The sequence below is a fragment of the Procambarus clarkii genome, chromosome 43 (genome assembly GCF_040958095.1).
Source record: "Procambarus clarkii isolate CNS0578487 chromosome 43, FALCON_Pclarkii_2.0, whole genome shotgun sequence".
In the NCBI taxonomy this organism is placed as follows: domain Eukaryota; kingdom Metazoa; phylum Arthropoda; class Malacostraca; order Decapoda; family Cambaridae; genus Procambarus; species Procambarus clarkii.
Genome location: NC_091192.1, coordinates 8218962 through 8242844, shown reverse-complemented (window position 1 = coordinate 8242844; position 23883 = coordinate 8218962). Strand labels below are relative to the sequence as shown.

Here is a 23883-nt window from a genome sequence, read left to right as displayed (position 1 = left end):
GGAAACAGGCTCCCTCGTCCCACCATAACACAACAAGCCAATATCGCGGCAACATACGCCACCGTCACACTACTGACTCATCACACAGTTGAAGTCAACACTTGGAAATTATATCCTGAGACCACCACCATCTGAGGCCACCACCACCCGAGGCCACCACCACCCGAGACCACCACCACCCGAGGCCACCACCACCCGAGGCCACCACTATCTGAGGCCACCACCACCCGAGGCCACCACTATCTGAGGCCACCACCACCCGAGGCCACCACCACCCGAGGCCACCACCACCCGAGGTCACAATGTTTATACCAGTGCTGTTGGTCATCAGCCTCCTGACACAAGTGGACGCCGGTTAGTGCTTGAGTTAGTTTTGACGACTGCCAAAGGTCACTGACTGGTGTAGTTCCGTTCCAGGTGGATTTTCAGCCCAATTCTAGCTCTCCACACCACTCATTTTTTTTTTTTGCTTAGTCTAGAGCTTTTTCACCTTATTTCATCTTATCCCTAAACAAATTGTTAAATTTTAGTTTTATTAGTATAGAACCCATTAAACTATATATATGAAATAGAATGCTTGTCCAAGATGCGAAACCAGATGCTTTGGACTAGCAACACCCAATTTTGCACAATGACTGCTATTGGGTACATGTCCAGCATGAATGGGTCAGAGTGGGTACTACTGAAATGGGATAGTGTAAAACTGTGCTGTCGCGAACCAGATGACGACTCTTGCTTGATTGTTTTGGCTCGATTTTGATTATTTTTATACAATATTATTAAATATGAAGTGCTGAACATGTTAAAATTTAATCATTTTACTCAAAAAATCTATCCTTTAAAAATCTGAAGAAATGTTGATATCATGGCTGTTTTCTCCAGACAAGTTTTATTGCATAGGAAGACAGACGACAAAGACGGACAGTGAGCAGACAAAAACAGAGAGAGTTTCAGGAAGAGAGAGAGAGCGAGAGAGATAACAAAATACACAGACACATGTGGTGAGGGGGTGCCAATGTCGACCCGGACACCGCCGGGTATCCCGAATAAGGTTATATAAATAAAGCAGTAACCCCTTATGTTAATAAATTCGCTTTTGCGGCTTCTAAATTAACCTTAATTAACAAACTTTTGATTCACAATGCCAGTTACAGTTTTATAGGCAATCTTAAGCCTAGCCTTAACCTGTGATGTTACTAAATAAAGCATCATCCATTTGTGTAACTAAGGTTCTCTTTGGCGGTTGTAACGTATCTGGCAAACGTTAATAAAATACAAAATAATACTAAATATAAAATTTAGAGCGATGAAGCTTTGATGATGAGGTGCGTCTGGTAAACATTAACAATATCACATCCGGAGTGATGAGGCTGTCAGTAATATGGCGCTGGTGACCACAGCTTGATGACATCTTAATATTGTGAAAAACTTATTGAAACAAAGTTCTTATATGCTGCGGTCTATATAGTGTGTGGAGAAATTTAAATTAAAGTTATATGAAAATATTGTTGCATCATGGAAATTACTGGTATCACTGTAACGCTTTTTTATCACCTTCAGATAAGCCCATAAGTCTAATTTATACAATGTTTGTTAGTTTGGGTCTGTACTCCAGCACGTTGTATTTTAAAGTAAATAATGTCTTGAGAAAATCATTGGAGCAGGACGGGGATCGAACCCGTGTCCTGGGTAACTGCAGATGCTCGCTTTAACCGAAGGGCCACGTCATCCTGATGTTATATGTCCTGGGATCCGCCTAGATCCACTCCGAGTCTAGGGACACCATGCTCGCAACAACCCAAGTTTGCATACAAAAGATAAATGCGTTTTCACTGTGCACTTGCATACATTCTGGCACAGGTAATGGAGTTCTCTACCAAACGTTCTCGTCAAATACTCAGGGTGAAGTAAAATGGAACATCAGGGTGATTTTGGAACCATCCCTATAAGTTACCAGTGATTTTTTCATATACCCCTATGCCCCTGTTACCTAGCAGTAAAATAGGTACCTGGGTGTTAGTCAGCTGTCACGGGCTGCTTCCTGGGGGTGGAGGACTGGTCGAGGACCGGGCCGCGGGGACACTAAAGCCCCGAAATCATCTCAAGATAACCCATCTCGTAATTGGGATTTCCTTTTGTACATAATGCCTTATTTTAAAAGCCTATGTCAGTCGTCATGTAGGAATTCTAGGTCTTATTTTGTATATATTTTCCACGCTAATTTTGTACTATCTGCAAATTTGCTAAAGTTGCTGGTCCGTCCTGTGTCTAATAATTTCTATATATGGCAACGAACAAAGGTCCCAGGACACAGACTTGTGGAGCTCCGCTTGCAGTGGTTTCCAACTCTGACTTAATTTGATTTATGTTGACCATGTGTTTCCTGAACAATCACCACGCCATAATCCTCCTCAAGATAACTTCTTCCATGCCAAGGGCATCTACCTTTCTAAAGCTTGTTCTGTGAAGCACAGTATCAAAAGCTATGCTATATGCAATGTAATAATTCTTTCCACTTTCAACTGAATGAAATATGCTGCAAAAGGATGATAACACGTTTGTAACACACAAGCGGCCGTTAGTAAAACCATGTTGTTAAACCTTTATTAATCTATATTTTTCAAAGATGTAAATGCATGGTTTTCGCAATTATAGATTCAAGCAATTTCCCTACAATAGACATTAAGTAACTTGAGCAATAAATAATTCAACACATGATCTACCTTCCTTTTTAAAAATCAGCATCATATTGGCTACCCTCAATAATTACAGTACTGTGCTCGACTAAGGATTTAATGAAATATGCAAGACAAAGGCTCACTAACCTCATCTTTATCATCCTCATCTTTAAAGAAGCATTCACATTTAGTTTTTCATAACAAAAGAAATCCTAGCATTTTGGCTATATTTTATTTTAAATCAATGAGCAGTTCGAAGGCTTGCAACATTGTTTACCATGATTACAGCAAAGCCTATTGACGGTCCCTCACGGAAGACAGAAGCTCATAGTACTCAGGGTGTGTTACGGCCCTACTGGGACGCAACCGGGTTCTTCTCTGATGGTAGTAGAGTTTTGGGTATCCGGCCCCAAGTCAGTAGAGGCTTTCAAGGGGTGTGTTCCATAATGCAAGTCAAAGCTAAAAAGGGAGGGATACAAATATTTCAATTTTCCGATATATATTTCCACCACCGTAATTTAAAGTCATAAAAGGGAATTATAACTACATAATGTACAATGAGGTCTCCCTCTCTGAAGACGCTCAACACTCTGCGATGCTTCTTCTAGGTAGCCTTAGTCTCTGCTTCCGTGGTTCACGATGCATCCACGATAACTCTACGACGAATCTACCCTGGCCACAGGCCAGCCAAATCACAGTCCCAGTGGGTGCTTCGTCGTGGAGGCCTTCAACCACAATCCAGCCTGTAGCTAGCAGGTACCGATCAGCTACACTGTGTAGGCCACTCCACGACCGATACTTAGGGTTGCGTGCCCTAGCCAGGAGCCTCGTGTGACTCGCTGGTCACTCTCCTCATACAGCACCCCAGTGGGTGGTCTCCTCTACCAGCCAACCCCGGATAAGGCAATTCCCAACACTGCCACTCCTCAGGCAGGCTATTACTCTCGACAGAGTTCGTCCAGGGGTGGCTCACAGCTTCTTCAGCAGACTGGTGAAGAGACTTTGGCTGCCTTGGGTAGACTGCCCCATCGTCCAACACAGCAGTCCCAGGTTAGCTCTGAAACCAGACACGTCATTAGTATACTGGGACACTACCTGGGACCACCAGGAAACATCACTTACAAGCTGAGACAGAAACGTCCACCTCTTCACTCCATAGATGGCGTTCACTGTCTAAGCACTACCTCACCAGAGGTCAGCAGCGGCTACGTCGCGAGTCGACTAGGACAGGAATCCAGCATCTGTTGCCGGCATATCCTGTCACCACTAGATGGCGTTGTCCATGTTGTGGGGTTTTCGGGAGCGGACTCACAGATGGCGTCGTCGTCACAGCTCCGTGCTCGGGCGATGGACTCTGGTCCGTAATAGGGTGCTGTTGCTATACCAAGTTAGATAGAAGTATAGTTATTTTAAAGGAATTGTGAGAGTTTGAAGATTGGTGGAATATTGAAATGGTATTTGAAATTTGGATAATTCATAAAAAAAAAATTTTCCTGAGCTCCGTTAACGTTATTCCTGTCGTGATATTCATATAGATCGCCTGAGGAAGGACTTGCTTACCTAACACACCAGTGTAGTAAGCAGCTCATTCCTCACTCTGGGACCAGATATGAACAATTAACTAGGTGCGAGCAAACGCCGAGACCCCAAAAAGTTGAAATCCCCTCCACTTAGGCCGTTGACCTTCGCCATTCGCCGAAACGAATCTAACGAGTAGGTCAAGGGCTCTCACAACAAATAATTTGTTTGTTGTGTAGTGCTATATATTCAGTTCTAGACTCACAAAGCAGTCTCAATTTAATAGTCGAGCGTAGCAGAATACTTGCAGGACAATATAAATGTGTGGGATGTAACGAAAAGACAGTGTTCAACATAACAAAACAATTTATTAATAAAGTACTACTACAACAACGAAAGAAATATCAATGACGTTACTCGAAATCCTTCCTGTGACACTATCAATGACAGCTAGACACCAGCCCCTCGGACTGCATAATGAACTAACTTGAACATAAGCGTGAACACAGAGGAATCAATCAAGCAAGCAAGACACTCTAATCTATAATCACTCTTGCAACTATGACACAATAGGCTAGGCTATGAGAAACATCTCCAACAACCTCCTATCAGTAACCTACGCTTCTTGCAGCCTTCATCTGCAATAGCGGTTCCAATGCAATCAAATTAGTAGCCTATCAATGACTAATGAGGTTACTGGCAACTCCAGCAACTCTCCTCAGTTAAATCTTTACGTTGACACTTCGTCCCTCGGACGATCAACAATCAATACCAAATTGATTACGTTAATAACAAAGTAACATTTGTGTTAACTTAATAAATCTTACAACTGTCACTAGTAACTCAGAAATTACACAAACACTCTACCTGTCGAGCAATCAGTGAGTAATCCCCATTAATCCCTGTACTTCTAGTAATCTCTGCACTAGTTACGTTAATTTACGTTATCGATTACTATCACTCAACGATAGTGAACTTCAATTACAGTGTCCAAAGTGCTTAGAGAACGGTAATCACTCGTGATTACCCTAGAGCGATTAATTACTATCCCGAAGATCAATAATTAATCAATTAAATACGCAACCTTTCACACTGGCTCAGCAATTTTCATTAAAGTTATGAATTCCATCTAGCCTTCCATACCATACCAATTCAGGTGACTAATAACGCTCATTAATCACCATGTTTATGTTATTTCACAATGACAAGTACCTGTACTTCCAGACAGGTCAATAACGACAATACGTTAATGGAACAATGGAGCCTTCGTGTGAGTCGATCAACACGGATCAAAGTTAATTACTTTGACTTTCTGGAACATGTCACTTACCTGTCCACTGACCGAAAATTACGAGAGACAATACTTTAATTCTTGTCCGGCTTATGGCTAGGCTCCCCGAGACTATCGTAGCTGTTTTCAGGAAAATAATTAACTCAGACGCATTCTACGTTACTCAAATTGTAAAAGAACAAATTCTCTGTAAGCAATGGGTGGTCCCTTGGTTACGTTATATTAATTGCCTCGCAATCACCTCACTGAATACTGGACTTTGATGTCCACCAGAATAACAGGAGAATATAAAACCCAAGTACTCGTTTCAGCCAAATTCACCCACGACAATGAATAAATCACACTAACAAAACACAGTGATTTACGTTACAATCCGGTTGCAATGACAATACTGCAGAACCCCAGTAAAATAACACTCAGGACATGAACCCTCTGGAACACGGTCCCACAATGATTTACTGAACTGCAAAACACCCCCCGGTGATTGATCAACACTAGCAACAATCACCATCAATGACAACCCCTTTGCAATAACACACACGGCAATGTGCACTAAATCAAATATCTTAGTACACTGCCCAACACTTTATTGTCCTGTTGCAAATGACCACAGTGCTCTAATTACCACACAGAACACTGGTCCACACGTTGTACTCACCACAGTAAACAACACACTAATCACACTGGGCTTCATGACACAACGAATATATATATATTTAGTTACGGCTGACACATGTACCCTAAAGCTATCAAACGTTAATGGAACACTAAAGAGAACACAACTCCTTAATTAACTGGGTGAATGATTATCGACCCCACGGATCGATAATCACTCCTGAGAAATTTACGTTACTCGGCTGAGCGGACGGCTGTCACTTCCAGGACAGCCTCGTCACTCACCACAATTCTACCAAAATTACGTTAACACTTCAGCCACGTCACTATATATATATATATATATATATATATATATATATATATATATATATATATATATATATATATATATATATATATATATATATATATATATATATATATATATTTATATATATATATATATATATATATAATATATATATATATATATAATGTATATATATATATATATATATATATATATATATATATATATATATATATATATATATGCGAACAAGCCTGAATGGTCCCCAGGACAATATGCAACTGAATATTATATATATATATATATATATATATATATATATATATATATATATATATATATATATATATATATATATATATATATATCAAATCAAACTTGTCACAGCCCTGGGGAACACAACAAAATAGAAATAACCACACTCTGTTATCACTCCACAATAATCAATTGCCAGGAAATCCACGGTGTTACAAACTGACACTATTACCTGTGCACTTATGTCTACCAGTACTTGACTACAATGCTCTACATCTCACACTGTATACAGACAAAGAGTTGAAATCTCTTGAAACCTTGCAAAATGAAGCTATGCGTCTCATCCTTGGGGCTCCAATGTCCACGAGAATAGTTAATATGTGAGCAGTCAAAATTGCCTACCATAAGTGAAAGAATTTTGTCCATTCGCACAGTTTTCGGCGTGAAGGCATTGAGTAGATCTCGGCAACACATGAAGTTTCAAGAAAAACTTTCTAATATGCTGCACTCACCTGAGGTCTATAGAAGAATAGAAGAAGAAGCGAAATCTGATTATGCATTTTGGTTCTAAAAGGTAGCCAATTCCATCAAAGTCTTAAATATGTACCCAACCCAATTAATGATTAATCAACCAATTACTCAATTCTCAATTGCCCAAGAAAGATAGTGTGCACTCTACATTATTAAAACAGTTAACACTGAAAAGCATCACTGAGAGTACTCAGAGTATGGGTAACGATGTGTATCAGTGCTATACCGACGGCTCTGTAGAAGAAGGTGGACGATGTACCGGATGTGCATGTAATATATTTGAACAATCTTCTCTCGTACATACAGCAATGAAGCGCGTCAATGACTGGGCAAGTACAACTCAAACCGAACTTGCAGGCATATACCTTGCCACTGAATTTTTAAAAGACAAAGGCAGTGGACTTATATACTGTGACTCGCAGAGTGCACTCCTGGCACTGAATGCACATAGTAGTGATACCCAGAAAATAGTCAGTGATATTCGAATGAATGTTTTAGCTGCTAAAGAAAACAGATTTGCAGTTAAATTCCTATGGATACCATCACATGTTGGTATCTCAAGGCATAACACTGTTGATATGCTTGCAAAGGCAGCTTGTATGAAACCAGTAGTAGAAATTGATATGGGTGTTTCACTAGCAAGCAAAGAGAATGCTTAAACAAATATCTAATGAAGATCTCACCGACCTAACAAATACACAAAGACCTGAAAGTTGCCGTATTAAAAATATTATGATAGATATCGTGAGGAGACATTCACATATGGGACTAATAGTGCAAGAACTTGGCAATGCGATGTCATAGTTGCCAGAATACGCCTGGGATATAGACGTATCTGGCAGCTTTCTCAAAACCCAAATGTCGAGTACACAATGTGTCAACTTTGTGAAAGAGAAAACATGCACTCTCTTGAACATTATATTGTAGAATGTCCCATATTGACTGACTTTCGCCCTCCTGGGCTGAGGTATGCTGAACTCTGTAACTACTATATGAGTACTGGAACACTTGATGATATATTGGACTTGTATCCTAGATTAACCATGTAATGTAACTATATAACCTGAGCTTGTAAAAGCATCTTATTCACCTTCAGTGGTTAAGTTCTTAATTGCACACTAGTTTCTCTTGTCAGCTATCTCACCCTGTCAGAGTAAAAGAGACAAATATATGTGTATGTATGTATGTATGTATGTATGTATGTATGTATGTATGTATGTATGTATGTATGTATGTATGTATGTATGTATGTATGTATGTATGTATGTATGTATGTATGAATGTATGTATGTGTGTATGTATGTATGTGTGTGTATGTATGTATGTGTGTGTGTGTGTATGTATGAGTATAAAGCTGATCAGAATTGCATTTCACCATTATAAATTCACATTAATGTATTCATAAATCTATGTATCTATGTATTTACGTATGTAGCTTAGCCTAACATATTAAAAGCACTACGATCACCTTCTGTGGTTGTTCAATAAATCTCTGAACTGTATGTCTGACAAATCTTTCACCCTGTCCACGGAGGACAGAAGAAAATGTATATATGCTAGTTAGCATTGTAAATGTGTGGCCACGTCTGTGGTAGAAAATAATAATAATAATAATAAACAAAAAGTACTGGATTTCCACACCTGCAAGATTATACTGGTGGGTGAGTGGTGGCCCACGTTCGCACTACGCTCTCCCAGGCCTCCAGGGTTCCCACGCAAATTGTCTCTCTCCCAGCTATACAAATGAAAAGATGCTCTTCTCCCTAACTTTGTCCACAGACGTGCTTCTACGGCCATAGTAACATATCTGGAATGCTGATGACAGGGGCTCTCACATGAGCCCAAACACAAGATGTTTCGGGTAAGGGTTGCCAAACTAGGTCCCTGCACTTACTTGTGCACTTTGCAAGTGCACTGGCCTGAAAATCCAAGTGGAAGTGAGCTGGTGAAAACCCATTCCCTCACAGGAACAAAGGGTTACCATAAATGGACTGAAGTCCAAGTGGAAACCTTGGCAAGAGGAATGACCGAGGGATTCTTCCTATGACCTCTGTTATTTGACATATATCAAATTGATGGACACAGCATTGACCAGTAGCATTATCACATTTGCAGATAATGCATAAATAGGGCGAGAAATATATTACAAAAATACAAAAATGCTCCAAGGCGGTTTAGATTTTGTTTAAATGGATAAAGCCTGGCAGATGCTGTTTAAAGCTGACATATGTAGAGTTCTGAGTCTAGGTGATGTTAATAATGATGTGTAACCGGATACAAGATTAACAAACGGATATTGCTAAATCTGAATACAACAAGATCTAGGAGTAATTATTAGTAGGGATCTTTATCAAATATAAAATGTTAATTTGTGTATTTACCTTATTTTTGTTAGGACTCATTGAGATTATGCAGTTCTGGTTCTGGCATCATACTATGATGATAATAATAATAATAATGAATAATAATTTAAAGATATAGAAAGGATCAGATTACTTAGACGGTACTATATCTATATATTTTACAGTTCCACAAAGTGACAGAGAATGATCACAAAGTTAATCCTTGTAATTAGAAGGTACTCATATGAAGACATTAAACAGCATAATTTACCTTCCGTAGAAAGGCGAAGAGTTAAGAGTTAGGGGCGAGGTGATTGACTAGACGGAAGTGTTGCCTTGAGCTTGTGTTGTGGTCGCAGGTACATGTCCTACAAATTTCGAGCCTGTGGGGGAGGGCTGCTACTACTTCTCTGAGATGAAGAGGACATGGGCCGAGGCGCGAGACTACTGCCAGACCCTCCTGCCGGACCAGGACGCCGACTTGGCCGTCCTGGACAACTACTGCGACGACTACATGCATTTAATCACATACATCACCAGCAACGGTAGTGTTACTGCTTTGGTATTTGTGTGTACTTAGCCACTTGTGTTTGCTACATTAGTTTGTGTGTTTGCTTTGAATGGACGAGTTTTAGCTCCAGGGCATCGCCTTATTAGCTCTCGGTCGGTTGTCAGTTGCATCGACTCAAGTCCTCTTATTTCTCATATTTACTTGTGATTCTATGTGTACAGGTTGTCTCGACCTTTCTACTTTCTACCTCATTCCACATGTTAACTGTTCTCATGATGCATTCTTGGTTCACTGTGTGTTATCTAAGCGTTTATACTCCATTTATGCTCACTTATTCTGGCAATACTTATATTACTATATAAATATGCCTAACACGCATTGAGTTTCAGTGGCTTTACCAGAATGTAACAACACCAATGTTATGTAATCTCACAACCCAGTGTACCTTCTTGTATATAAATAAATAAATAAATATGTTTGGTTCAACCCATTCTCCTGTTTAGATTGTACTTATCGTACCTTTGTGGACCATTGTACATCTACAATGGACAATTACATAGTAGAATTTGTTGCTATTCACGTTACAGAGTCCAGAAAAATTCAGCTAAAAAACAGACTTAATTTAAACATTCCTAGACCTAGCATAGCACACTTACACTATATTAGGCCTCAGATAGCGTGTATTAGGCCTAGGATGGTTAGGCTAGGTTTTATAATCATCAATTCAAAACTTTTTCAGATTGTCCAAATTCTATATCATCAAACTCTACTTTGAAGTTGTCCATTACGTCAATATATGTAGGATGGTCCACATCGTTACTATAAGTGCTATACACACAGGTAGGATGGGCGGGTGTATTTGTGTCTGCTCCGTCTGTTTGTATCTTCTATTTGTTGGTCTGATACTACTATATATGTATTTTATATTTTTTTGAAGTGGATCCAGTGTTTTGATAATTACAGAAGTCAGTGGAACTCTCCGATCATTTAACGAGTCTTCCCTATATCCTATTTTTATACCGGATGATTATATATATATATATATATATATATATATATATATATATATATATATATATATATATATATATATATATATATATATATATATATATATATTAGTAGATTTTGGTAGCAGTCTTTCCTGTAGACATATATTATTAAATATGACCGAAAAAGTAAGATTAATAATTCTAACACGAATTTTCTCTATCTTTCTTACGTTTCTTTTCACTGTTGATGGTAATTCAAAGATCAATTCTCCAAAATTCATTTTTATTTCTAGTCTGACGCGACACTTGAGCGCTTTTCGTAAAACTTATTACATTTTCAAAGACTTTAGTTTACAAACACACAACTGAAACTGAATAGAGCTTACACATCTTCGAGGTTTATATCTACATTTGGGTGAGGTGGATGAGGTGAAAAACGAACTTTCAACAATGGGTATTCAATGGGTATTAAATTCCAACACAAGACAGAACACGAAACAATGGGTATTGAATGGGTATTAAATTCAAACACAAGACAGAACACGAAACAATGGGTATTGAATGGAAGTAATTGTAGAAAGCCTATTGGTCCATATTTCTTGATGCTTCTATATTGGAGCAGAGTCTTGAAGTGGGTGGAATATAGTTGTGCATTAATTGGCTGTTGATTGCTGGTGTTGACTTCTTGATGTGTAGTGCCTCGCAGACGTCAAGCCGCCTGCTATCGCTGTATCTATCGATGATTTCTGTGTTGTTTGCTAAGATTTCTCTGGTGATGGTTTGTTTGTGGGAAGAGATTATATGTTCCTTAATGGAGCCCTGTTGCTTATGCATCGTTAAACGCCTGGAAAGAGATGTTGTTGTCTTGCCTATATACTTTTTTTTTTAGGCTTACAGTCCCCAAGAGGGCATTTGAAGGCATAGACGACGTTGGTCTCTTTTAAAGCGTTCTGCTTTGTGTCTGGAGAGTTTCTCATGAGTAGGCTGGCCGTTTTTCTGGTTTTATAGTAAATCGTCAGTTGTATCTTCTGATTTTTGTCTGCAGGGATAACGTTTCTACTGACAATATCTTTCAGGACCCTTTCCTCCGTTTTATGGGCTGTGGAAAAGAAGTTCCTGTAAAATAGTCTAATAGGGGGTATAGGTGTTGTGTTAGTTGTCTCTTCAGAGGTTGCATGGCGTTTCACTTTCCTTCTTATGATGTCTTCGACGAAACCATTGGAGAACCCGTTGTTGACTAGGACCTGCCTTACCCTACAGAGTTCCTCGTCGACTTGCTTCCATTCTGAGCTGTGGCTGAGGGCACGGTCGACATAAGCGTTAACAACACTCCTCTTGTACCTGTCCGGGCAGTCACTGTTGGCATTCAGGCACATTCCTATGTTCGTTTCCTTAGTGTAGACTGCAGTGTGGAAAACTCCGCTCCTTTCCATGACTGTTACATCAAATTGATCGAAACTGTGAACGCCAAGAAATCTGGACTCCACCTGCCAAAGATTATTGGGGAATATAAACCTGGATATGCGTATGGAAATGTCAAGACACACAAGCCTGGAAACCCACTTCGGCCAATCATCAGCCAGATACCCACACCCACATACAGACTGGCGAAACGACTCAACGGCTTGCTGACCCCTTATGTCCCTTGCGCCTTCAGCCTGAAGTCTCCAAAGGAATTTGTTGACTTGCTGCGGGGAACGCGGGCCACACGGATAAGAGCCTCGTTGGACGTAGAATCTCTGTTTACCAACGATCCTGTGGATGAGACAATCGGGATGATAGCCGACAGAGTGTACCGTGATCCGGCCTGTACTCCTCTTGACATACCAGAAAACAGTCAAAGGAAACTACTCCAAGCTTGTACTAAAGAGGCACCCTTCTTGAGCCCGGATGGACACATGTATAAGCAAGTAGATGGGGTCGCCATGGGTTCTCCCCTAGGTGTCCTGTTTGCAAACTTCTACATGGGTACCATCGAGCAAAAAGTCTTAGTCGACATGAACTTGAAACCGGCCATATACTGCAGGTATGTTGACGACATTTTTACACAGGTACCTGATGTCAGACATCTGCAGGAGCTGAAGGAGGCGTTTGAGCAGAATTCTGTGTTGCGTTTCACTTACGAGATGGAGAAGGATGGGAAGCTGCCCTTTCTAGATGTAACAGTCATGGAAAGGAGTGGAGTTTTCCACACTGCAGTCTACACTAAGGAAACGAACATAGAAATGTGCCTGAATGCCAACAGTGACTGCCCGGACAGATACAAGAGGAGTGTTGTTAACGCGTATGTCGACCGTGCCCTCAGCCACAGCTCAGAATGGAAGCAAGTCGACGAGGAACTCTGTAGGGTAAGGCAGGTCCTAGTCAACAACGGCTTCTCCAATGGTTTCGTGGAAGACATCATAAGAAGGAAAGTGAAACGCCATGCAACCTCTGAAGAGACAACTAACACAACACCTATACCCCCTATTAGACTATTTTACAGGAACTTCTTTTCCACAGCCCATAAAACGGAGGAAAGGGTCCTGAAAGATATTGTCAGTAGAAACGTTATCCCTACAGACAAAAATCAGAAGATACAACTGACGATTTACTATAAAACCAGAAAAACGGCCAGCCTACTCATGAGAAACTCTCCAGACACAAAGCAGAACGCTTTAAAAGAGACCAACGTCGTCTATGCCTTCAAATGCCCTCTTGGGGACTGTAAGCCTAAAAAAAACAGTATATAGGCAAGACAACAACATCTCTTTCCAGGCGTTTAACGATGCATAAGCAACAGGGCTCCATTAAGGAACATATAATCTCTTCCCACAAACAAACCATCACCAGAGAAATCTTAGCAAACAACACAGAAATCATCGATAGATACAGCGATAGCAGGCGGCTTGACGTCTGCGAGGCACTACACATCAAGAAGTCAACACCAGCAATCAACAGCCAATTAATGCACAACTATATTCTACCCACTTCAAGACTCCGCTCCAATATATATATATATATATATATATATATATATATATATATATATATATATATATATGTATATATATATATATATATATATATATATATATATATATATATATATATATATATATATATATATATATATATATATATATATATATATATATATATATATATATATATATATATATATATATATGTCGTACCTAATAGCCAGAACGCACTTCTCAGCCTACTATTCAAGGCCCGATTTGCCTAATAAGCCAAGTTTTCATGAATTAATGTTTTTTCGTCTACCTAACCAACCTAACCTAACCTAACCTAGCTTTTTTTGGCTACCTAACCTAACCTTACCTATAAATATAGGTTAGGTTAGGTTAGGTAGGGTTGGTTAGGTTCGGTCATATATCTATGTTAATTTTAACTCCAATAAAAAAAAATTGACCTCATACATAGAGAAAAGGGTTGCTTTATCATTTCATAAGAAAAAAATTATAGTAAATATATTAATTCAGGAAAACTTGGCTTATTAGGCAAATCGGGCCTTGAATAGTAGGCTGAGAAGTGAGTTCTGGCTACTAGGTACGACATATATATATATATATATATATATATATATATATATGTGTGTGAACAAGCCTGAATGGTCCCCAGGACTATATGCGACTGAAAACTCACACCCCAGAAGTGACTCGAACCCATACTCCTACTCCCAGGAGCAACGCAACTGGTAACTGCAGGACGCCTTAATCCGCTTGACCATCACGACCGGACATAAGGAAGTGATAGCCGAAGCTATTTGAACCACTTCCCCGCCGGCACTCGGATGGTAATCTTGGGCATAGCATTTTATCAAATCACCTCATTCTTTGGGGGCACACGTGAGGAACACAAATGTGAACAAGCCAAAATGGTCCCCAGGATAATGGATATGGATAAAATGCTATGCCCAAGATTACCATCCGAGTGCCGGCGGGGAAGTGGTTCAAATAGCTTTGGCTATCACTTCCTTATATCCGGTTGTGATGGTCAAGCGGATTAAGGCGTCCTGTAGTTACCAGTTGCGTTGCTCCTATGAGTATGGGTTCGAGTCACTTCTGGGGTGTGAGTTTTCAGTTGCATATAGTCCTGGGGACCATTCAGGCCTGTTCACATCTGTGTTTCTCATGTGTACCCCAAAGAATGAGGTGATTTGATAAAGTGTTATGCCCAAGATTACCATCTGAGTGCCGGCGGGGAAGTGGTTCAAATAGCTTCGGCTATCACTTCCTTATGTCTGGTCGTGATGGTCAAACGGATTAAGGCGTCCTGTAGTTACCAGTTGCGTTGCTCCTGGGAGAATGGGTTCGAGTCACTTCTGGGGTGTGAGTTGTCAGTCATACATTTATATATATATATATATATATATATATATATATATATATATATATATATATATACAGTATATATATATATATATATATATATATATACAGTATATATATATATATATATATATATATATATATATATATATATATATACAGTATATATACATATATATATATATATATATATATATATATATATATATATATATATATATATATATATATACAGTATATATACATATATATATATATATATACAGCATATATACATATATATATATACAGCATATATACATATATATATATATATATATATATATATATATATATATATATATATATATATATATATATATATATATATACAATTTACTATATTACGTTTGTGTTGTTAATGAATTTAATTGTATACAGACTCCAGACCAATAAATACTTCAAGCTAGAGCTTCCACTCTCATCAGCCTTGCCTCTCTCTCTCTCAGGTGTGATCAACAGCTACTGGCTAGGCGCTACTGACCAGAATCACGAAAGTTATTACACCTGGGTGGACGGACGAATTATGAACCTGTTGGCCCCGTACTGGGCTCCCGCCGAGCCGCAGTCCAGCACAGTTAACAACTGTATCCTCATGCATGATGTCACGGAATTCATCACTAGGTTCCGTCTCATAGATATTAACTGCATTAATGAATATTTGTTCATTTGCCAATTGGGTGTCCACACTCTTAAACTGACCTGAAGGTTCCGACAACTGAGTGCACGCACGCACGCACGAACACAGACGCATGCACACAAGCATACACACACATTGTGTGTGTGCGTGCATGTGTAGTATATTTAGAAAAAATATATGTAGTAGATATAAGAGAGGAAAAAATAGATTGGTTAGAAAGTTGGGGTCCAAGAGCAAAAAGCTCGACTCTGCAGACACAAATAGTAAATACACAAACCTGCTAGAGTTCTGTGATAAAGTAACAAGATTAAAATTAATGCAGGACAGTGAAGAATGGGCAGACTGCATATTTCTGGACTGCCAAAAAGCTTTTGATCCCACAGGAGACTGCTATTCAAACTTGAGAGGCAGGCGGGAGTAAGGGATAAAAGCCCAAGCTTGGGTAAAGAATTACTTAAGAGGCAGGAGCCAGAGTGTTACAGTCAAGGGTGAGAAGTTGGACTGGCGAACAGTAACGAGTGGAGTACCTCAAGGATCAGTGCTGGGACCAGTTCTATTTTTAATATATTTAAACAACATGTCTACAGGAGTCGAGTCTTATATGTCAATGTTCGCGGATGACGCGAAATTAATGAGACGAAATGTGATAGATGAGGGTTGGAGGATTGAACTTGAACAAGCTTCAGTAATGGTCAGAGAAATGGCTACTGGAGATCAATGCAAGCAAGTGTAAAGTTATGGAAATGGGATTAGGTGACAAAAGACCAAAGGGACAGTACACAGTGAAGGGAAACTACCTTCCTGTGACGATTGTAGAAAGAGACCTGGGAGTAGACGTAACACCAAATCTAACTCATGAGGCATTTGTAAAAGCAGCGTATTCTATGCTAGTAAAAGTTAGAACGTCATTCACAAACCCATGTAAGGTGGAATTTAGGGGGCTCTACACTGACTACGTGAGACCAGTCTTAGAGTATGCCGCCCCCACCTGAAGAAACACATAAGGAGACTGGAAAAGTTTCAGAAATATGCGACGAGGCTTGTCCCAGTGTTATGACGGATGGGGGTATGAAGAGAGATTGAAGGAACTGAACCGGACAACGTTAGAAAAAAGGAGGGAGCGGGGAGATATGATAGAAAAAAGAATATAATTAGGAATTGACAGAGAAAAATAGACGAAATGTTCACACTGAATACCAACAGAACAAAGGTACATGGTTGGAAGCTGGAAACTCAGATGAGTCATAGAGATGTGAGGAAGCTTTCGTGTAGCATGAGAGTAGTGGAAAAATAGAATGAACTAATGGAGCAGGATGTGGAAGGGAAGCAAGCCCTATTTATAATTTTAAAACAAGAAATGGCACGAAATAGGATAGGAGTCATTGTTTTTAACAACCGGAGTCTAGAAAGGTGGGATCCAAGATTTAATCCTCGATCCTGCAAGCACAAATAGGTGAGTACACGTAGATCTAACACCAGGAGCACACATCAGCAAAACACCGAGGGCAGCATTCGCCATACTAGTAGACGTCCAGTTATCCTTCAGCAACTTGGACAAAGATCCCTTCCGAGCGCTGTATACACCCTTTGTGAGGCTATTATTGAGTAAGCTGCCTCAGCACGGAACCCCCTACCCTAAAAATACAACACTAGAAAAAGGTTACAAAATATACCAACCTGTCCTCGACTCACGTCCATTACATCCAGTGGTCAACCCCCAAAGATGCATTCATAAGTTTTAACATGCTGTTCATTCAAAACGGGATTTTCTAAAAAAAAATAAATTTATATAAAATATTAGCATATTGTGCAAATATAGGCATAGGTTAGGTTAGGCTAGGTGTTTAGGTTCTGTTGGCGATTATTTGTATTTGTAGTACGTGGGTGAAGCATTTACAGCGTTGTGGTACGAACAAAATTCGTCAGTGAAGCGCTTGTTCTGGAAGAGTTCAAACAAAATCAATTGAGAGTCGTATGTAATGTGTTTTTCATTCATAAACAGGGGGGGGGGGTTGGCGGGTGCATAGAATCACTTTTTGGTCTTTGTTTGGAGGACGGGCTGAATATGCAACAAGGCTCGTTCCTGAGCTAAGAGAACAGAGCTATGAAGCAAGATTGAAGGAACTGGACCTTGTTCACTGGAGGTAAGAAGGAATTCAGTAGCAGTGATAACGACATAAAAGATAATAAGGGCAATTGACAAATATAGAAACAATGTTAAAATTAGAGAACGGTAGAATAAGCAACCCGTCCTCTTAAAAATAACGTCACTTTTGGCTCGTATGCGCGCTATGGCCAAACAACTAGGACATTATTGGAAACAGGAAATACAGATGAGTCACAGGGATGTCAGAAATAATTTCTCCAATCTCAAAGTGGTAAATAAGTGGAACGAACTAGACGAGGAAGTTTTCGAAGTAATTCGATAAATAGCTTTAAGTATAATAAAAGAAAAAGGTAACAGCATTGATCTAATGATAGTCGAAAGGTTCGCCCCTCCAAGCACAACTAAAGAGTACACAAACAAAAAAACCCCAGACTAGTAGATAAAAGGGGTAGCACTAAGTCCAGCTACGTGTATTACAGTGTTAGGTGGTACAGCTTTATGAAGTCTTGCTTGCTGCTTGTATTTATCCAGAAAAACGTCTGTGTGAAACGTTTCTAAAGATTCTGATATGTTATATGTTTCAATAATGTAAATTAACATGACATAAGTTCTTTAAGGTCATCTAATAAAACACATCAACCAATATTTATTTGCCGTGTTTCTTACTTATCTTTAATGTCAGTTTTTGGTGGAAAATAAAAACAAGAAATCTACTCTATCTCCGTACCAGCTTCGCCTGTGTGGAGTTTACCCAGGCCCGGCCTTTCAACTAATACTTCATATTGTCTACGTTATAACCCTCAACGTTCAAATTACAAAGTACTATTACAAATAGCATCTCACAAAATGTCGTCGTTTTCCAAGTCGGTAGACTAGGTGAAGTGGGTTGTTTGTGGTCATAAGTGTCAGGTTATGGAAAGATTTTGTGTAGTAGGTTGTGGCGGATCAGGAGAACAGCCGCACGTCGACGGCTGAGAACACAACCAATAATTTCACCTAGTGAGAGCAGGAATAGGTCGATCTCGCGGTACTTTAGGCACCAGTAAGGCGAGGATGGCCGAGGTCATTGTTATAAACTTCCGTCACTACGGCTCAAGAATGGCACAATATCCCACTGATTCCTGTTATCTATCTAGGTCAGCAAAGCTCGTGTATCTGGCAGCACTGGAAACGTATCTAGGAGGACAGTACCGTGCATGTATTTGATACACCAGAATGCTCCTATGTAGACGCAATTAAAATAAAAAATGGATAAGCAAAACACATGTACATATACAATAATATATATATATATATATATATATATATATATATATATATATATATATATATATAAATTCCTCTTAATATAGTATAGTATAATATAATCACTGCACATTAATTCTACTTTAAAGGATGGCTCACACAATGTATGTCTCCTCAGATAAATATCACCTACACTAGAACAGGAAAACAATTACGAGACTTAACTTTAAGTAGTTATGTTACCAGTTACCAGTGATATGTTACCAGTTACCAGTGATATGTTACCAGTTACCAGTGATATGTTACCAGTTCAAACGCCAGCCAGTTAGTGAAGCTCCTCTGGCTTAACTCAATCGCTCCCTGGCAACTCCTCCAGTTACCACAAAGCAGATAAACTCTCCAAATATACACATTACAAAAGAAAGAAACCACATTTAAACAGACACAATCATACTAATATAATGTTTTATACATTCTAATAATATAACTAAAAGTATAAACATTCTTAATTGGCTTAAATAATAGATTTACTTCTAAAAGGTGGTGACATCTGGCAACACAACACCCGATCAATTATCTTCCTGTCCATTCACAGGTATTAGACCTGAACATATCCTGTTCACTTAACAGGCCAGCCATGACACCCTCATACATCATACAGTATACATTATACAGTATGCATACAAACATCAACATACTATACTATCAAACATTCTAATATATCACTCAGTACATTATTTATATAATTCATATTGTAGGTATATACAGTATTATTTATCCTGTGAGAATCGATACTCTGATATGGATTTGTAACATACCAACACTTCCAAGAGAAGAATGCAATTAATTGAAGATTAATGGCATTTTTTCTGAAAGTTCTCATGCATGTAAACACAACAGGGAATACCTTTTGGCAAAAATGAAAACATAAGTATCTTTTATTTCTCCAACAATCAAAGTTGAACTAACTATGTCTCACATGAACATTAAAAAGTTCAGTCCTGCGATCATGTCCTACATCACTGTCTGTATACATCAGGAGTTTCACACCTGTTCCTCTGGAGTATGAAAATTTATATCCAGGGCACTATCTCATTCGGTTATTTACATATAAGAGGAAATACTTCCCTTTCCTATCAAAATTGTTATCATGATGCACATGGGTAGTAATGTCAGTTAATGCATCCACACTAACAAGGTCTATGCTAGGAGTTTTCATCTGGTTCCATTGTTAAATTTACATTAGTCCCATGCTTCCATAGTAACCAATTTCTACATGGTAAATATTTACTATGACTGTTCCACTGGTTATTTTTCCTTGTTTCTGGAGTTGAACCACTTAGATGAAACTGACTGGATGCAGGGTGGTTTAGTGACCTCTCCTTGGATAATGAGGTTGATCTGGGCATGTCCCGGCAAGGACATCTGTTTCCCATCACACTGGCTCTTTTGTGGAACATACATCCTTGACCAATTTGTACTAAAAGTAGAAGAAACCGGGTTAAATCACACAAAAACATATGAAACCTCTTCACTCGTAGAACCCTCAAAAACACAACACAACTCAGAAGACCTTTGATATCCAGCCCAACAGACACAAACCACAAGGACAAGTGCAAGAACTACCTGACTGAACTGACTCAGATGACCATCAGTGAACACATAAGTCAGTTGCTTCATAACTCTGTCAGAATGATCAGTGAACGAAAACAGGATTATTCCTATGCACAATATCTAAATCATAACTTCAAGAACAAGCTCACACTCTCTAATGGTGAACTTTAGTACAAAACACACCTTCATAACCATCCTGGTCTCCCAAGAAAATAACAGAACTCCTCTGAAACCTTTACAACACTTACTATGGACTTCACTCAGTAAGTGACTTCCTTCTAGTGACATCAAACAATAGTGTTAAGGGTCTTATCACCTTGAAGATGAAAAACAGCTTACCTGGGAACCACCCAAGGACAACCTGTAACCCTTCACACTCATTAAAACAAATAGGTGGGATAACCTTGTCCCACTCCAACTTGAACCACACTCCTGGGACTTTGAACATCTGCTCCAAAGTCTGACAAAATCCTCCAACACCATTTGGACTCTGAAAATCAAAACAACACTTGAGCTGAACATACATTTTTTTCACTTGTCTTGCAACAAAATAAATTAATCTAAAGATAGAGACACTGCTCTAGAATTACAGACAACTTTCTCAGGACAACTAGATGTACAACTTATTGGAGTAAACTCTCTCTGCTCAACAACAAGGCTGGGACAAAGATGTCCCACAGTCCACAGTTTGGGAGCCGGTCGGCCGAGCGGACAGCACACTGGACTTGTGATCCTGTGGTCCTGGGTTCGATTCCAAGCGCCGGCGAGAAACAATGGGCAGAGTTTCTTTCACCCTATGCCCCTGTTACCTAGCAGTAAAATAGGTACCTGGGTGTTAGTCAGCTGTCACGGGCTGCTTCCTGGGGGTGGAGGCCTGGTCGAGGACCGGGCCGCGGGGACACTAAAGCCCCGAAATCATCTCAAGATAACCTCAAGATAACCAGTCCATTAATACAAGGGAGAATGACTGCGGAATAACATTAGATTGCAAGAACATCCTAAGAACACTCTGACTCGATTTACCCAATGATAAACACTTACTCCCCATGGAATAAGAATAACTGGCCACAACACACTGCAACTTAGGCCTAGAAGAAATTATAACATTATTCATAATCACACAAGTTTTATCAAATTTCCCTCCCATGACATAATCTGGAGATGCTTGGAGTACTGTCTGTTTACAATCAATAACTCTACCAAGCTGGGTCACATCCTTACAGACAACTGAAGAGGGAGGCTCAATGGGTCTCCACCTACTCGTCAGGCGCTGATACTCTGGCTGATCTCCCACACTCTCCAACAATGGATCTCCAATACAGACTGTCTCCTTGCTACCCTCTGATAACTCGGAGTCAGTTCTACTCAACTTACACAAATTTAAGGACTCAAAATCTGAAGCGAGTGGGCAAGTATCAGGTACTTTAGAATCCTCCCCTTCACCATCCTCTAGGCTAAGGTGAGGCGGGGCCTCTACAACGGACTCACTCACGTCACCTGATTCTAACTTTGGAGCAAGCGGGAAAACCTCTGTCAACCCGGCATCCTATCCCAAACCATTCACTTGCTTGGTTAGAATAAAGCGGAGTCGTGGCAACAACTGATTTTCTCTCAACTCCTGGCTTAACATTCGTAGTGAGCGGGCAAGCCAATGGCAAATGGACGTCCTGTTCCAAACCGTCCACTGGATTAGAATAAAGCAGGGTCATAGTACCAGACTATAGCTGTCAACAACTAGGTTGGCCACAAAGGAATCCTGACAATCCACATCCCACGTCTCCTCTGAAGGGGTACTGGTCTCTGGAACAATTACTTTGGTAGTGACAGAACTGACAACTGGAACAATAATAGAACTGGAATCAGCACAGGTAGGGTAGATGACACCATCTGCTACAACAGAACAACAGACTGTTCATTCACAGAACTAGACTCAGCACAAGCAGGGTATTTAACACCATCCACTGCAACTGGCTGTTTGTTCAACATAACTGATTCTGGTAACAAAATAGGATCAACCTTCTAAATAACATGATTTATAGCCGCATCATTACCCAAAATAACATCCACACCTGGAATGGGCAACTGTTTACTAACACCAACAGTGCACAAGCCTAGGGTAAAGTTGGACCTCAAAGTAACATCTATCAGAGGTACAGTTTGACATCCTGCAACACTCTGAAGAACTACAGACTCCCCAATATCTCTCTTTGCAACATTAGAGAGTACATAAGCTGAAATCAATGTTTGGGAAGCACCAGTGTCATGGAGAAGAACAACTGGCTTCCATTTACCATTATTACACAAAACTTCTCTGGAAAGGATATATGGGTGATAATTGGACATCCATTTGGGCTCTACAGTAACATGTTTATTATATCTACTCTGCACACTTTACAAAAAATGAGACCTGTAAATCTTAACTCTGGGCGTTTCTGAAAGCAGGAAGTTATGACATGACCTCTTCTCTTGCAATGACTACAAAATCGAGTGTCAGTGGTTGACCCTGTCACACCCAACAAAGACATATTTGTTACATTACTGGGGGTTTGCATCCCCAACTGTGTACTCACCTAATTGTGCTTGCGGGCGTTAAGCTTTGGCTCTTTGGTCCCCGCCTCTCAACCGTCAATCAACTGGTGTACAGGTTCCTAAGCCTACTGGGCTCTATCATATCTACATTTGAAACTGTGTATGGAGTCAGCCTCCACCACATCACTTCCTAGTGCATTCCATTTACTAACTACTCTGACACTGAAAAAGTTCTTTCTAATGTCTCTGTGGCTCATTTGGGTACTCAGCTTCCACCTGTGTCCCCTTGTGCTTGTGCCACCCGTGTTAAATAATCCATCCTTGTCCACCCTGTCAATTCCCCTGAGAAT

At 39.7% G+C, this 23883-nt stretch overlaps 1 long non-coding RNA gene across 1 annotated transcript; it reads left to right on the top strand.

Annotated features, from left to right (window-relative positions):
• Positions 1-18790, top strand: LOC123755753 (uncharacterized). Its single transcript, XR_011221966.1, has 3 exons — positions 1-354; positions 9882-10067; positions 15848-18790. It is a non-coding gene; the product is annotated as an uncharacterized lncRNA (long non-coding RNA).
• The last annotated feature ends 5093 nt before the right edge of the window (positions 18791-23883 follow it).